Source organism: Somniosus microcephalus, chromosome 8, assembly GCF_052327205.1.
Source record: "Somniosus microcephalus isolate GS21.2 chromosome 8, FLI_Smic_1.0, whole genome shotgun sequence".
NCBI lineage: Eukaryota > Metazoa > Chordata > Chondrichthyes > Squaliformes > Somniosidae > Somniosus > Somniosus microcephalus.
Window position 1 is genome coordinate 5,814,134 of NC_140994.1, and position 17,951 is coordinate 5,832,084.

A 17,951-nucleotide genomic window follows, 5' to 3' on the forward strand; every position below is an offset into this window, starting at 1 on the left:
CTGTGCAGCATCAGGTGATTGCGGAGAAGGTTGGTGCTGTTGTTGGTGCTGCTGCTGTGCCTGGTGATGCTGGTGTTGGGGCTGATTGTGGTGGGATTCTGAGGACCAAGGTGAGAGAGTATAAAGTGCACCCATGCTGATGGAATAGATGGCAGGTGAAGTAGAGTTGACAGAAGCAATCTGTCAATGGTGGGTGAGGTAATGAGGTCAGACTGGATGGAGACTTGTGTAAAGACTTGCAGCCTCCTGAATCTGTAGTGAAAATGCAGTTGAGAGAAGTTAGTGGTTAAGGGAACATATCTCAATCAGCTGGGAGCTTTGACTTGACATTAGAAGCTGTCAACTCATCAGCCGATTCAATGGCAAGTGAGCTCCCACCTCAGCTTCACTGACAAGGTCTAGGCACAGCGGGAAACCAGTGGGCGACACGTCAGATCCAAAAAGCTGGAAAAAAAGCATTTTTTTAATGATGTAAATTCTCCACCTCACACAGATATATTCATTTCATTCTTTAGCAATTCCAATCACACCACAGGCCAAACGTTCTCCAGCATTTCCTGTTCGAGAGCTCTCCTCATTTCCACCTTTGCCCAAGTCATCATCCTTCTCCTGAATCACATTGATAAGTGGCTGTAAACAAGCCACTAATGATTTGAATTGCCTTCCCCGTCGCTGCCTGTCGGGTCTGCTCGGTGCTGGCAGACCCGACATTGGGAAATGCAGGTGTGCGCGTTTTGACAGCGGGTTCCCGACCTGCTGGCAATCATTTTAAATTTCACAGCTGACCCGCCACCAATCTCATCTGCTGAGTGCCGGCAAAATCGCAGCCTTAATCTGTAATCTTAAAAAGATGTATATGAGGATCTACCTTTCTTGTATCTCTGCCCATCTCCTTCAGGATACTGATCAGTTGCAAAGCCCATTAAACAGTTATTGCAGTCCTACATAACATTGAATCGAGGTAGAAATCTTCAACACATGGCACCTCTGTGTCTCATCTTAAAACGATGTGTGTCCTCTCCATTAGCAAGACCACCTACTTCCACCTCCGCAACATTGCCCATCTCCGCCCCTGCCTCAGCCCATCTGCTGCTGAAACCCTCATCAATGCCCTTTGTTACTGCTAGACTTGACTATACCAATGCTCTCCTGGCCAGTCTCCCAGCTTGCACCCTTCATAAACTTGAGCGCATCCAAAACTCTGCTGCCCACATTCTAACTCACACCAAGTCCCGTTCACCCATCACCCCAGGTGCAAGTTGGATCCAAAATTGGCTCAGAGGCAGGAAGCAAAGGGTAATGGTTGATGGGCGTTTTTGTGACTGGAAGGTTGTTTCCAGCGGGGCTCCGCAGGGCTCAGTACTAGGTCCCTTGCTTTTTGTGGTATATATCAATGATCTAGTCTTGAATATAGGGGGTATGATTAAGAAGTTTGCAGATGATACTAAAATCGGCTGTGTGGTTGATACTGAAGAAGGAAGCTGCAGACTGCAGGAAGATATCAATAAATTGGTCAGGTGGGCAGAAAAGTGGCAAATGGAATTCAATCCGGAGAAGTGTGAGGTATTGCATTTGGGGAGGGCTAACAATGCAAGGGAATACACATTAAATGGTAGGACACTGAGTAGTATAGAGGAACAAAGTGACATTGGAGTGCATGTCCACAGATCCCTGAAGGTAGCAGGCCAAGTAGATAAGATGGTTAAGAAGGCATACGGAATACTTGCCTTAATTAGCCGTGGCGTAGAATATAAGAGCAGGGGGATTATGCTTGAATTGTATAAAACACTAGTTAGGCCTCAGCTAGAGTACTGTGTGCAGTTCTGGTAACCACATTACAGGAAAGATGTGATTGCACTAGAGAGGGTAGAGGAGATTTACAAGGATGTTGCCAGGAGTAGAGAATCTTAGCTATGAGGAAAGACTGGATAGGCTGGGTTTGTTTTCCTTGGAACAGAGGAGGCTGAGGGGAGACCTAATTGAGGTGTATAAAATTATGAGGGGCCTAGATAGAGTGGGTAGGAAGGACCTATTTCCCTTAGCAGAGGGGTCAAAAACCAGGGGGCACAGATTTAAAGTAATTGGTGGAAGGTTTAGAGGGGATTTGAGGGGAAATTTCTTCACCCAGAGGGTTGTGGGGGTCTGGAACTCACTGCCTAAAAGGGTGGTAGAGGCAGGAACCCTAACCACATTTAAAAAGTACTTGGATGTGCACTTGGGATGCTCTAACCTGCAGGGCTACGGACCAAGAGCTGGGAAGTGGGATTAGGCTGGATAGCTCTTTGTCGGCCGGCACGGACACGATGGGCCGAATGGCCTCTTTCCGTGCTGTAACTTTCTATGATTCTATGATGCTCACTGACCTACACTGGCTCCCGGTTCAGCAACACCTCAATTTTAAAATTCTCATCCTTGTTTTCAAATCTCTCCGTGGCCTCGCCCCTCCCTATCTCTGTAACCTCCTTAAACCCTACAGCCCACTCCTCTAATTCTGGCCTCTTGAGCATCCCCAATTATAATCGTTCCACCATTGGTGGCTGTGTCTTCAGCTGCCTGGGCCCTAAGCTCTGGAATTCCCTCCCTAAACCTCTCCGCCTCTCTCTCCTCCTTTAAGACGCTCCTTAAAATCTACCTCTTTGACCCAGCCTTTGGTCACCTGTCCTAATATCTCCTTATGTGGCTCGGTGTCAAATGTTGTTTGATAATCGCTCCTGTGAAGCGCCTTGGGACGTTTTACTATATTAAAGACGCTATATAAATACAAGTTGTTGTTGTTATGTGTGGTGAGTGACAACACAGAAGACAAGGTTTCAGCTCACTTGGCCCAGGCCTTCAGTGAGAATTACATCAAGTCTACAGCTCTGAGACAGGCCATTCAGCCCCACTGGTCAATGCTCCACACGAGCCTCCTCCCACCTCACCAGCCATTTCCTGCATTTTCAGCTGCTGTTTTTTTTAAAGTATTAATTAAACAAGGTGTCGGCTGTGGCTCAGTGGGACGCGCTCTCTCCTCTGAGTCAGAAGGTCATGGGTTCAAGTCCCACTCCAGAGACTTGAGCACCTAATCCAGGCTGACACTCCAGTGCAGTACTGAGGGAGCGCCGCACTGTCGGAGGTGCCGTCTTTCGGATGAGATGTTAAACCGAGGACCCATCTGCTCTCTCAGGGGGATATAAAAGATCCCATGGCATTATTTCAAAGAAGAGCAGGGGAGTTCTCCCCAGTGTCTCATCCAATAGTTATCTCGCAATCAGTATCACAAAAACAGATTATAAGGTCCTTATCACATTGCTGTTTGTGGGAGCTTGCTGTGCACAAATTGGCTGCTGCGTTTCCTACATTACAACAGTGACTACACTTCAAAAAGTACTTCATTTGCTGTAAAGCGCTTTGGGATGTCCTGAGGTTGTGAAAGGCGCTATAGAAATGCAAGTCTTTTCGTTATTTTGCATTGCCCTGGTTGATGAGTGTGTAAATGTGGCACTGAGCACCACAGCTCAGGATTGTCCCACTCAATCGCCTGGCTGTGCGGAGTCAGCTGACCCCAATTGGGGCTGAAATCGGGGACCTGCAACTGGCCTTAGAGCCCTGACTGGTTAGTGGGAAAAACAATCAAGTGTTGCGTGGAGAGACTGGAGAAGCTGGGGCTGTTCTCTTTCGAGGAGAGAAGGTTAAGGGGAGATTTAATTGAGGTGTTGAAAGTCATGATGGGTTTTGATAGAGTAAATAAGGAGAAACTGTTTCCAGTGGCAAGAGGGTCGGTGACCAGAGGACACAGATTGAAGGTGATTGGCGAAAGAGCCAGAGGGATGATGAGGAGATTTTTTTTATGCAGCGATCTGGAATGCGCTGCCTGAAAGGGTGGAGGAAACAGATACAACAGTCTGATTCTATGAACTCGAGTCCTCACCCCTTTCTGGAAGGTTTGTGTTTGGGGACGTCGAATGCGGACAGGATGGGACTCAGCTCTGACGACTTTAATGGTAGAATAGTCTAGCCGTGCTGATTGTCAGACCTCCCACTTGCAGAGCAGGCACTTGGCTGAGTTCATTGGGCAGCCAGCGCTAGTGGAACCGTACCCCAACATCAGCATCTCCAAGAGAGGAGGATCAAGCCTTGGGGGGAGGGGGGAAAGAAATAATTGCAAAACTGGGGCGGGTGGGAGACCGGGGGTAGGGACTTTTATCCCAAATCACCCAGATTTCAAAACAATCAGAGAAGATCCCTGCTCTCGGAAAGCTTTGTATATGCCAGGACCACCCCCCACCACCACCCCCCCACCAATCCCCCGTGAGTACAAAATAAATAAAGAACTTGCATTACACATGATTAACAGCACCAATCACACGGGATTATCAGCCTCAATCACACAGGATCATCAATCACAATGTCATATTTGACCCCGAGATGAGCTTCCAACCACATATCCGCTCCACCTCTAAGACCACTTATTTCCACCTCCGTAACATCGCCCGTCTCCGCCCTTGCCTCAGCTCATCTGCTGCTGAAACCCACATCCATGCCTTTGTTACCTCCAGACTAGACAATTCCAACGCACTCCTGGCTGGCCTCCCACATTCTACCCCACGTAAACTTGAGGTCATCCAAAACTCCGCTGCCTGTGTCCTAACTCACACCAAGTCCCGTTCACCCATCACCCCCTGTGCTCACTGCCCCGTGTCCTAACTCACACCCAGTCCCGTTCACCCATCACCCCTGTGCTCGCTGACCTACATTGGCTCCCGGTCCGGCAACACCTCGATTTTAAAATTCTCATCCTTGATATCAAATCCCTCCATGGCCTCGCCCCTCCCCATCTCTGTAATCTCCTCCAGCCCTACAACCTTCGGAGATCTCTGCGCTCCTCCAATTCTGGCCTCTTGCGCATCCCTGATTATAATTGCTCCACCATTGGCGGCCGTGCCGTCAGCTGCCTGGGCCCTGAGCTCTGGAATTCCCTCCCTAAACCTCTCCGCCTCTCTCTCCTCCTTTAAGATGCTCCTTAAAACCTACCTCTTTGACCAATCATCTGCCCTAATGTCTCCTTATGCAGTTCGATGTCAAATTGTGTTTGATAGTCGCTCCTGTGAAGCACCTTGGGACATTTGACTACGTTAAAGGCACTATATAAATACAAGTTGTTGTTCCTGTTGTTGGATAATCAACACCAATCACGGGTAATTATCAATCATCATTCACAAGGATTTTCCCAACTAAACACATTGGATTATTAACAGCAAAAACAAGGGATTATCGTCACCAATCAGAAGGGTATATCAGCGTCAATCACAAGGTATCAGCAACACCAATTAGAAGGGATTATAAAAATCATTCACACGGGGTCATCAACACCAATCGCAAGGGGTCATCATCATCAATCCCAAGGGACTCTAAACAACAATCACAAGGGAATATCAACAACAATAATAAGAAAATATTAACACCAATAATAACGAATCTAGGGAAGAGATAGCAAAGGCATTACTATATCCTTACCTAAGAAAGGATATACTTGCCATAGAGGGAGTGCAGCGAAGGTTCACCAGACTGATTCCTGGGATGGTAGGACTGTCGTATGGGGAGAGATTGGGTTGACTCGGCCTGTATTCACTAAAGTTTAGAAGAATGAGAGGGGATCTCATTGAAACGTATAAAATTCTGACAGGGCTAGACAGACTGGATGCAGGGAGGATATTCCCCCTGGCTGGGGGGGTGTAGAACGAGGGGGTCACAGTCTCGGGATATGGGGTAGGACATTTAGGACAGAGATGAGGAGAAATTTCTTCACTCAGAGGGTGGTGAACCTGTGGAATTCTCTACCACTGAAGGCTATGGAGGCCAAGTCACTGAATATATTTAAGAAGGAGATAGATAGATTTCTAGACACAAAAGGCATCAAGGGGTATGGGGAGAGAGCGGGAATATGGTATTGAGATAGAGGATCAGCCATGATCATATTGAATGGAGCAGGCTCAAAGGGCCGAATGGCCTACTCCTGCTCCTATTTTTCTATGTTTTTTTCTATGCTTCTACACATATTATATTATATTTAATAATTTGTTAAAAAAAGGTATAGTGCCAGAGGACTGGCAGATAGCTAATGTAATACCTATATTTAAGAAGGGAGATAGAACATGTCCAGGGAATTATAGACCAGTCAGCTTAACATCGGTGGTAGGAAAAATAATGGAATCCCTACTAAAGGAGAAAATGGAAGAACATCTAGAAACCAAAAATATAATAATGAATAGTCAGCATGGATTTCAAAAGGGAAAGTCTTGCTTGACCAACCTCATTGAATTTTTTGAAGAGGTAACAGAGAGTCGACAATGGCAATGCAGTAGATGTAATTTATCTGGATTTTCAAAAGGCCTTCGATAAGGTATCCTATAATAGACTGATGAACAAGGTCAGAGAATGCGGAGTCAGGGGACAAGTAGCAGAATGGATTGCTGGCTGGCTTCAGGACAGAAAGCAGAGAGTAGGAGTAAAGGGTAACTATTCACAGTGGCAGAAGGTGAGTAGTGGTGTTCCACAAGGATCAGTGCTGGGACCACTGCTGTTCACAATTTACATTAACGATTTAGATTTAGGAATCAAAAACACAATTTCTAAATTTGTGGATGACACCAAATTGGGGGGGATAGTCAATACTGAGGAGGACATTAATAAACTTGCAGAATGGGCATATAATTGGCAAATGAAGTTCAACACAGATTAATGTGAGGCATTACATTTTGGTAGGAAGAATAGGGAGGTCACTTATCACTTGGAGGGTGCGAGTCTGGGTGGGGTAGAGGAACAAAGGGACCTCGGAGTAAAATACACAAATCACTGAAAGTTGCGACACAGGTTAGCAAGGCCATAAAAAAAGCAAACCAATCCCTAGGGTTTATTTCTAGAGGGATAGAATTGAAAAGTAGGGAAGTTATGCTAAACCTGTATCGAACCTTGGTCCGACCACACTTGGAGTACTGCGTACAGTTCTGGTCGCCATATTATAAAAAGGATATAGAGGCACTGGAGAGGGTGCAGAGAAGATTTACAAGGATGATACCAGAAATGCGAGGGTATACATATCAGGAAAGAATGAACAGGCTGGGTCTCTTTTCTCTTGAAAAAAGGCCAAGGGGTGACCTAATAGAGGTCTTTAAAATTATGAAAGGTTTTGATAGAGTGGATACAGAGAGAATGGGCAGGATTTTCATTGACCGGTGGAGTCGGGATTGGAGGCGTGTGGGGGGTTAAAATCCTGAAATCGGGAGTCCCGACACCATCCCGCCCCCAACCCGCCTCCATGCCAGTTTCAAAGGAGGCGGGTACCCGCCCTGCACTGGGACCCGCCTCCCCCGAGGCGGGAAGGGGTTTAGTGCCAGTTAACTGCCTGCCACGAGGACCGCAGAGAGCGGCATTGGCAGCAGCGCAGGAGCAGCGCACGAAACCCACAGGGCGTCGCCATTTGCCACGAGGACCGCCGAGAGCGGCATTGGCAGCAGCGCGGGAGACGCCATTTTAAGTCGCAGCGGGGAAGAAAGGAAAGTGCTGGAGACGCCATTTTAAGCCGCAGCGGGGAAGAAAGGAAAGCGCGGGAGACGCCATTTTAAGCCAGTCTAACCACACCCAAAAATGCCGAAGAGTGGCAGTATCACAGCGTTCGACAATGAAGTCAAAGATTGGACGACATATGTCGAACGCATAGAAGCATACTGCAAGGCGAATGAAGTGCCAGATGACAAGAAAGCGCTGGTATTGTTGAATTCAATGGGTGCAAAAATATATGGCTTACTACGAAACCTAGTAACCCCAGAGAAGCCAGTAGAAAAGGATTTTGAAAGCATAGTGTCAATCCTACAGGACCACTTAAACCCCACACCGCTGCTGATAGCAGAAAGATTTAAGTTTCACAAAAGGAACCAGCATAAAGATGAAAGTAATGCTGAGTATTTAACAGAACTGCGCAAGCTATCGAAACACTGCCAGTTTGGAACAGGACTAGCAGATACCTTAAGGGACAAGTTTGTGTGTGGGCTTCAAAGTGAAGGAACCCAGAAACGGCTTCTATCAGAAAAGGATCTTACGCTGGACAAGGCTTTCAGCATTGCAGTATCACACGAAGCAGCAGCACGGGGTGCTGCAGAGATACAACGGAGACCGCAAGAATATGGCACAAATAAAATGTCATACGGAACAGGGAAGTGCTATCGCTGTGGCAGAACAACACACGACCATAATGATTGCTGGTTCAAGGACAAAGTGTGCAGACAGTGTGGAAAAGTAGGACACATAGCAAGAGTCTGCAGGTCAGGAAAGAAAACCAGCAGCAAGAAATCTCCACAGGACAAGTACAAGAAGGTACATAAGGTGACGGAGAGTAGTTCAGATGAACAGAAAAGTGATACAGACTCCGGGAGCAAGGAGCTGGGTTGTCTGAAACTACATAATGTGATCAAAATGGAGGATCACCAAACTATCTGGGTCACGCTCAAGATAGCAGGAGTCCAAGTGAAAATGGAATTGGACACAGGATCAGCCCTAACAGTCATAAACCGAAGGGACTACAAGCGGCTATTCTCACATATACCCTTGAGAGATACAAAGATTGTCTTGAAGACGTACACGGGGCAAAAAGTCTACCCCAAAGGAAAAATAAGGGTAATGAAGAAGTCGTTGAGTAATACGCCTGGGGAACGAAAGAAGGTTCGCATCTGTGGGGACTTTAAGATGACAGTGAACCCAATCCTTCACACTGTACAATATCCGCTTCCGCGGATTGAAGATATTTTCGCCTCGCTATCTGGAGGGAAACGCTTCACTAAGATTGATCTGGCCCAGGCGTACCTGCAAATGGAGGTAGAAGAAGCCTCGAAACAGTACCTCACGATCAACACTCATAAAGGTCTCTACCAATACAACCGGCTGGTGTTCGGGGTAGCATCAGCTCCGGCTATTTGGCAAAGGGCAATGGAACAAGTCCTGCAAGGGATTCCAGGGACCCAGTGTTATTTGGACGACATCCTGGTCACGGGCGAAAATGACAGTGATCACCTCGCCAACCTGGAGCAGGTGCTCACTAGATTGAAGGAATATGGGCTCCGAGCTAATCGCCACAAATGCAAGTTTTTCCAGAAGCAGATCTCGTATTGTGGCCACGTTATTGATAAAGAGGGGTTACATAAGTCCCCTGAAAAGATTGAGGCAGTAGTCAAGGCTCCAGCATCGGAAAATGTGTCACAACTGAGGTCATTCCTCGGGCTGGTGAACTACCACCATAAGTTCTTGCCGAATTTGTCTACCGTACTACACCCAGTGAACACCCTACTGCAAACGGGGGTACCATGGAATTGGAGTGACGAATGTAAACGAGCTTTCCAGAAGAGCAAAGCATTGATCACATCAAAAGAGGTGTTGGCTCATTTCAACCCATCACTACCAATTCGGTTGGTATGTGATGCATCACCCTATGGCATTGGAGCGGTGCTGTCGCACAAATTCCCGGACGGCTCGGAGAGGCCAGTAACCTTTGCGTCTCGGTCACTAACCTCAGCCGAGCGTAACTACGCCCAGATTGACAGGGAGGCCTTCAGCCTAGTGTGGGGAGTGAAAAAGTTCAATCACTATCTGCACGGGCAGAAGTTCACCTTGCTGACTGACCACCAACCACTTGTCTCCATCTTTAATCCAAAGAATGGTGTTCCGGTGATGACTGCGCAACGGCTACAAAGACGGTCCCTTTTGCTAGGGGCGCACCAATATGAAATCGAGTATAAGGGCACGAAACAGCATGGAAACGCTGATGGGCTATCACGCCTGCCACTGCCTACTGCGGAGGAAGCACCAGCAGTGGATCCTGTCGAAATATTTCATTCGACTATAATTGAATGCTTGCCAGTAACTAACGCTGGTATAGAGAAGGAGACCCGAAATGACCCGACACTGTCTCGGGTATATGATATGACGGTGAAGGGATGGCCAGCACATGGCGACTCACTGTTGCCAGCATTCTCATCCAGAAAAGAACAGCTGTCAGTATGCCAGGGGACCTTGATGTGTGGATCCGAGTGGTAATTCCACCCAAGTTAAGGGAGAGAGTGCTCAATGAGCTTCACGAAGGTCATCTGGGAGGGGTGAAAATGAAAAGCCTTGCTAGGGCTTATGTGTGGTGGCCGGGGATCGATCAGCAAATCGAGGACCTGACAAAGAGCTGCTCAGGATGCCAGAAGGTCCAAAATGCACCACCACATGCCCCTCTACACCCATGGGAGTGGCCCTCATCTCCATGGCAACGGGTGCATATTGATTTTGCTGGTCCATTCATGGACTCAATGGCCTAGAAATTGAGTTGACGCCGCGCCAGGGCTTTAGCGCCGGAAATTTAGCGCCGGCGCTAATTCCCATGCGCGCGCCAAAAATTCAGTAGCGCCGCGCCCAGACGGCTGCCGGCGCTACTGGCGGGCGTGAGCGCCTCCCAATGGGCGCTGAGTGCCGAATTGCGGCGCTAATCCGGCGCTGCGGCACCCGATGCGGTGCGGCAGGCTGGGGAAGTGCAGGCCTCCTCCTTCAGTTAAGGAGGAGCTGCCTGCACCCGCCCGCTGTCCGTTCAAATATTGAAAAAATGAGCCCGGCACCTCGGACAAGTGCCGGGCTTGCAGGCCAGACGCATCTGTTCCGCGGGGGGGGGGGTGGAGGAGTCCGGGGAGGGAGGTGCGGGCAGGCAGCCGACGGGAAAGCGGCCGGCCGCCGCGCGACCTTAATGCGCCGGCGCTAACTCGGGGAAGACTCGGTTGCCAGAGTCTTAGTTGCGGCTGCCACGGGCGAGGCGGCCGCAACTGAATTTCGGCGCTGGGGCCCGTCGGCATGGCAACCGGGACGCTGCGCACACCGATGACGTCATCGGTGCCGGCGCAGCGCTACCGGCTTAACGCCGACGGAAGGGCCCCACTCAATTTCCCAACTGGCCATAACTCCGGCGCTAGGCCCTCTAGCGCCTCAAATGCGGCGCTAAGGCTACTCAATTTCTAGGCCAATGTTTTTAATAGCCGTGGATGCGCACTCGAAATGGCCTGAGGTGATCAAAATGCCCTCCACCACCACGGAGAAAACTATTGCAGTCCTACGGACCATTTTTGCCAGGAATGGCTTGCCAGAGCAGATTTGCTCTAATAACGGACCACAGTTTGTGTCCAAAGAGTTTCAAAGATTTATGAAAAGGAATGGGGTAAGGCATTACACATCCGCCCCGTATCATCCAGCCAGAAATGGATTGGCTGAGAGGTTCGTACAAACCTTTAAAAAAGCAGTAAAGGCCATGTGCGATGACGACATTCCACTGCAGCATAAGGTGGACAATTTCCTGTTAGCCTACAGAAATGCGACACATGCAGTCACCAACCAGGCCCCGGCCATGATGTTCTTTAACCGAAGGTTGAGATCTCGTCTGGATTTGCTCAGACCAAATGTACGAAGAGATGTTGAGAGTAAGCAATTCCAGCACATCAATGAGAAGCCGACAAGGAGCTTCAATGTAGGGCAACCAGTCTTGGCCCGTGACTACCGAACAGAGAAATGGCAACCAGGAACGATATGCACACGGCAGGGGCCATTAATGTACACAGTGGATGTTGGGGAGAACATTGTGAGACGCCATGCTGACCAGATCCTAGAGTCACATGAACGAGTCAACCCCATGTCTCGGCCATATGTACCTGGTGAGGAACCCGACGTACAGGTCGCATCTACCTCAGAAACAATAGCATTGGAAGCTGATGAATCAACTGATGACAGGGAGCTAGAATCGCCTCCGCACCAAGAGCGAGACACTCGGGAAAGGCGTTATCCAGAAAGAATCAGGAAGCCTCCCCAAAGACTGAATTTATAAATAGACTATTTTCAGCTAGTGTTGCATGTTAAAAGTGTTAATTGTAATTAGTTTGATATTTAATTATTAAATGAGTGTTATGGTACTGTTAATCTAAAAGGGGAGGAATTGTAATGTATGTACCTTTAAGGGAGAGAACTACTTTTTACAGCTCCTGTATACTGTAGTACCGGCAGTGACCACACCTGTAGATAAACCCTGAGTAGTGATCTGTACAGTTAGTTCTAGAGTAACCCTCATTCAGTAAACACCTGTTGTACCATTTCTCCTGCAGTCTGTGTCTTATTATTCACAGACACAACAGCTGCGAACTGTCAAAAGTGACAGCCTTCAGCTTTCTGTGCAGGAGAGATTTCTAGCTGAGTCTGTGGAGAAAGACTCAGGTTAGAAGTAAGACTGTCAATGTTTGACAGATTCAAAGAGCTTTCAAACACTGATATTTCATCTGTCAAAACCTCTTGACAGATGAAATTTCAGTCTGTGATGTTACCTGTTGCCGAATGGCGCTTAATTGGCCTGCTGAGCCCGCTGGGCAGGCTCAACAAGGTCAATCAAGTTAAAATCACGTGGATTGGCCGCATCTCGATGGAGGCGGGACAACAACCCCGAAAGTTGTAGTCCCGCCCCCATCACGTCCCCTGAATGAAAATCCAGCCCAATGTTTCCACTTGTGGGGAAGAACATAACTAGAGGCCATCAATATAAGATAGTCATCAAGAAATCCAGTAGGAAATTCAGAAGAAACTTCTTTACCCAGAGAGTGGTGAGAATATGGAACTTGCTACCACAGGGAGTGGTTGATGCGAATCGTATCGATGCATTTAAGGGGAGGCTGGACAAGCATATGAGGGAGAGGGGAATAGAGGGTTATGCTGATAGATTTAGATGAGGAAAGACGGGAGGAGGCCCGAGTGGAGCATAAACACCGGCATGGACTGGTTGGGCCGAATGGCCTGTTTCTGTGCCGTACATCCTATGTTATCCTATGGATTATTTGTACCCAAACCATCTCCTCTTTGAAGGCCTCCCGTTGTTGAATTATTGTTTTGCCTACCAATCTTTGATTCCAATCCACCTGGGCCAGATCCCTTTTCAACTCAGTGAAGTTAGCTCTCATCCAGTTATGTATTTTTGTGCTTGATTGCACCATGTCCTTTTCCATAACTATTCTAAACCTGATGATATTATGATCACTATTCCCCAAATGCTCTCCCACTAAAACATGCTCCAATTCCCCGGAACTAGATCCAGCACTGCTTCCGTTCTCATTGGGCTGGAAACACACTAATCAAGAAAGTTTTCTTGTACACGTTTCACTAATTCCTCCCCCTCGTTGCCCTTTGCACTGTTACTATTCCAGTCTATATTAGGCTATAGTTCTCGCATATTTCTGTAATTTACCTGCAAATTTGCTCCTCTATCTCCTTCCCACTATTTGCTGGCCTATAGTATAAAACCAGCAGCGTGATAGATCCTCTATTGTTCCTTAATTCTAACCAAATAGACTTTGTCTTTGGTCCCTCAACTACATCATTGCTCTCCAGTGCTGTAATAGTTTCTTTGGTTAATACTACCATTCCCCAGCCACCCCCCCGCATCCCCCCGCACCCCGCCCCTCCCCACCCCCATCTCCTTTTATCCCTTTCCCATCTTTCCTGAATACCTTACAGCCAGGAACATTAAGTTCCCAATCCTCCCTTTCTTTGAGCCAGGTCTCTGTTATTGCCAGATTAGTTTAAACCCTCCCTCACAGCACTAGTTAACCTTTCCACGAGGACATTGGTCCCACCTCTGTTCAGGTGCAACCCATCCATCTTGAACAGGTCCCTCCTTCCCCAGAACTGGTCCCAACGCCCCAGGAATCTGAAGCCCTCCTTCCTGCACCATTTCTCCAGCCACGCATTAGCCTGCTTACCTTACCATTCCTGTACCCTCTACAAGATGCACTGCAGCAACTCGCCAAGGCTTCTTCGGCAGCACCTCCCAAACCCGCGACCTCTTCCACCTAGCAGGACAAGGGCAGCAGACGCATGGGAACACCACCACCTCCAAGTTCCCCTTCAAATCACACACCATGCTTACTTAGTAGTATAGCGCCAATCCTTCATCGTCGCTGGGTCAAACTCCTGGAACTCCCTCCCTGACAGCACTGGGAGCTCCTTCACCACACGGTTCAAGGAGGCGGCTCACCATCACCTTCTCAAGGGCAACTAGGGATGGGCAATAAATGCTGACCTTGCCAGTGACGCCCACATCCCATGAACGAATAAAAAAAAATCTCACTAGTGCATGGCACTGGGAGTAATCCAGAGATTATTACCTTTGAGATCTTGCTTTATGACTTCCTCCCGAACTCCTGAAACCCTGACCTTTTCGTTCCTGTCATTGGCTCCCACATGGACCATGACTTCTGGCTATTCCCCTTGCCTCTCAAAATGTTCTGCACCCTCTCAGTGGTGTCCTTTACCCTGGCACCAGGGAGGCAACACACCATGCGAGACTCAACATCTGCAGTTGTAGAAACGCCTGTCTATCCCTCTGACTATTGAATCCCCTATGACCACTGCACTCTTAAACTTTGCTGTGCCTCCCTGTGCAGTCTTTTGCCCTACGGTGTCGTAGATATTCTCTAGACTGCATTCCCCCGAGGTGTCAAAACACTCGCCAGTGTTCAGCACTGGAAACTGGTTTGACAGTGCCACACTCCCACAGCATTCCTGCACTGCCTGCCCCTTCCTACCCTGCCGGATGGCCACTCACTTTCTATTCTCCTGAATGCTCTGTAGCTGCAGGGTGACCACCTCCTGGAACGTGCGCCCCAGGAAAATCTGAGCCTCCCGTATGCCCCAGTGTGACTCCAGCCACTACTCAAACTGAGAAACTCTCAGCTCGAGTTCGAGCAACTGGACACACTTCCTGCACACATGGTTACCAGGACACATGAAGCATCCTGGAGCTCCCACATGGCACAGGAATTGCTCTCCTTCTTCTTCTTCTTCTTAGGCAGTCCCTCGGAACCGAGGATGACTTGCTTCCACATTAAAAATGAGTTCTCAGGTGACTGATGAGTCCAATGCAGGACCTACAGCCTCTGTCACAGGTGGGGCAGACGGTGGTCGGAGGGGCGGGTGGGTGGGGTGCTTGGGTTGATGTGCGCTCCTTGCGCTTGGCTTCCGCTTGCTCCCGACGAAGAGACTCGAGGTGTTCGGCACCTTCCCAGATGCTTCTCCTCCACTTTGTGCGGTCTTGGGCCAGGGATTCCCAGGTGTCGGTGGGGTGTTGCACTTTTTCAAGGAGGCTTTGAGGATGTCTTTGTAGCGTTTCCTCTGCCCACCTGGGACTCTCTTGCCGTGTCGGAGCTCCGAGTAGAGCGCTTGTTTTGGGAGTCTCGTATCGGGCATGCGGGTGATGTGACCCGTCCTTCGGAGCTGATCGAGCATGGTCAAAGCTTCGATGCTGGGGATGTTGGCCTGAGCAAGAACACTGACGTTGGTGCGCCTATCCTGCCAATGGATTTGCAGGATCTTGTGGAGGCAGCGTTGGTGGTACCTCTCCAGTGCTTTGAGCTGCCTGCTGTACATTGGTCCATGTCTCTGAGGCATACAGCAGGGCGGGTATCACTACTGCTCTGCAGACCATGTGCTTAGTGCCGGGTTTGAGGTCCTGGTCTTCAAACACTCTCTTCCTCAGGCGACCGAAGATTGCACTGGCACACTGAAGGCAGTGTTGGACTTCGTCTTCGACGTCTGCCCTTGTTGACATTAGGCTCCCGAGATATGAAAAGTGGTCCACGTTATCCAAGGCCTTGTCATGGATTTTGCTAATCGGGGGGCAGTACTATGTGGCGGGGGCAGGTTGGTAGAGGACCTTTGTCTTACGGATGTTTAGTGTAAGGCCTATGCTCTCGTACGCTTCGGTGAAGGTGTTGACGATGGTTTGGAGTTCGACCTCCGAATGTGCGCAGATGCAAGCATCGTCTGCGTACTGTAATTCAACGACAGAGGAAGGGACGACCTTGGATCTGGACTGGAGGCAATGGAGGTTGTTAAGTCTGTGAATTATTTAGTTAATTAAGACACAGACTAATGAGTAACAATAGAAACAGGTCTTTACTGGTTGGAGGTAGGGACTATACTGAATACAAGATTACTGCACAGTGCTTATATACCGGTGTGTTCACCCCCGGTATTACGTCTACAGCAGCCTGAGAAAGTAGTACATCTCTTAAGGTGGAACAGGTTACATACACAACACTCCTCCCTTCTTAGCTTTATAGTCATCCCCCCCATTTAACATAACGTAATAACATATATACATATATAACTTCAGGTTTACATAACAGAATAACATAGATACATAGATAACTTCATGTCAAAACAGATCACAGATTCAGTCTCTGCGGAAAACAGTTCACAGATTCAATCTCTGCGGAAAATAGTTCACAGATTCAGTCTCTGTGGTGTAGTCGGTTCACGTTGCTGGAGTGACTCATTCAATAGTCCTTCCATGGATTTAACAGCTTGAACTTCCGAACTGATTTGGCTCCGTTCAGAGGGACCACGTGTGTGATCTGGTAGAGGTGATAATGGTTCAGATGGGTCATCTTCTGTTTTTACTTTTCCTTTTCTGCTTCTTGGAGACTCTCTGGGCTCCATTGTCAGCTGCCACAGCTGCCAGCTGCATGCGCAGTTCCTCCTTCTCTTCCTCCTGTTTCCGTCGTAGAGCCAGCTTCTCCCGATGTTCCGTAGACTTTTGGTGCTCCTCCATGATTTCTGCACTTTGGGAGTCGAAGTTACAAGCTGGGCAGGACAGGACATCGTAATATTCGGTGTCGTCCACCAGGTCATGGTAATATTCGGTGCCGTCCTGAGCTAGACCAGTGAGAGGGTCGTCTATTTCCTCCATACCCAGCTGGACGTTAGCCAGCTCTTGTTCCAAATCCAGACATCTTTCCTGAAGAGACTTCTTCATGTGTACCTCTGCATCCAGCTTTTTCTGGGCTTTCAGCAAGTCGTTTACTAGTGACCTCATTTGTGATTTTAATACTTCAACTTCCTTTGGAGATTGATTGATCGGACTATACAATCCCTCTACCGGAGCAGCTGTTTCAGCGGTCTGTTGTTCTACATTGACGTGAGTCAGCGTACTTTTGGCATCCAATGGCTGCTCTGTTGCAGTCGTTTCAGTCTGTGTCGTCACATCAGCCATCTCAATGACTTTTGAGAGCTCCGAACCCTTTTCCTTTGAAGATCGCAGCTCGTGTTCAAGTTTTTCCCATTTCAGAGTCTTGTCCCTCAGCATATGAAGGAGTTGGCTGACCGTTAACTCTTCTGACACCAGATTATGGCACGCACCTTCAGAACCTGAATCAGCTTTGATTCGTTCGGCCTCCTCGCGCAGATGGTTGGTGTGCTCCTGCTCCATTTTCTCCATCAGTTGCTTCTGTTGACTTTCCAGATTCTCCCACTCTGTAACAAAGAACTTTTTTATTTCATTCATCTCTTGCTCAAAACGGCGAATCATTTGTTCTAATTGCTGTTGTAGTTTGAAATGGAGTTGAGTTCGAGCCCAGTGTCCCTCAAAAATGTGCATATCAGTAGACTTGACAGACTCAGAATTCTCTGTTAAACTATGTTGTTGTTGCTCAGTGGAATTCTGTGCTGAAACTTTGTCTTTTGCACATGGGTTGGTCTTACCATCATCAGTTCTAGAGTCTGGGCTGATTATCTGCACCGAGTTCTCACTCTTTATGGCTTTTAGCGAATGCCAGTCCATATTTATGTTTCTAAACCACTCCCGGCCTAGTAGTGGTGGACCTCCCTCCGGTAGCACATATAAGTCCATTATTTGACTTCCTTCACCCTTGTTGGCCACTGCAACCTTTATTGTCCCGATGGGGTACACTCTCTGCCCCGTGTAGGTTGTCAATATAATCTCCGTATCCTGTAGGGGAATATGTTGGAATAACCTTCTGTAATCTTTCTTATTCATGACCGACAATGCCGATCCAGTGTCCAATTCCATTTTTACTTGGACTCCTTCTATCTGAAGAGTAACCCAAATTGTCTGGAGGTCT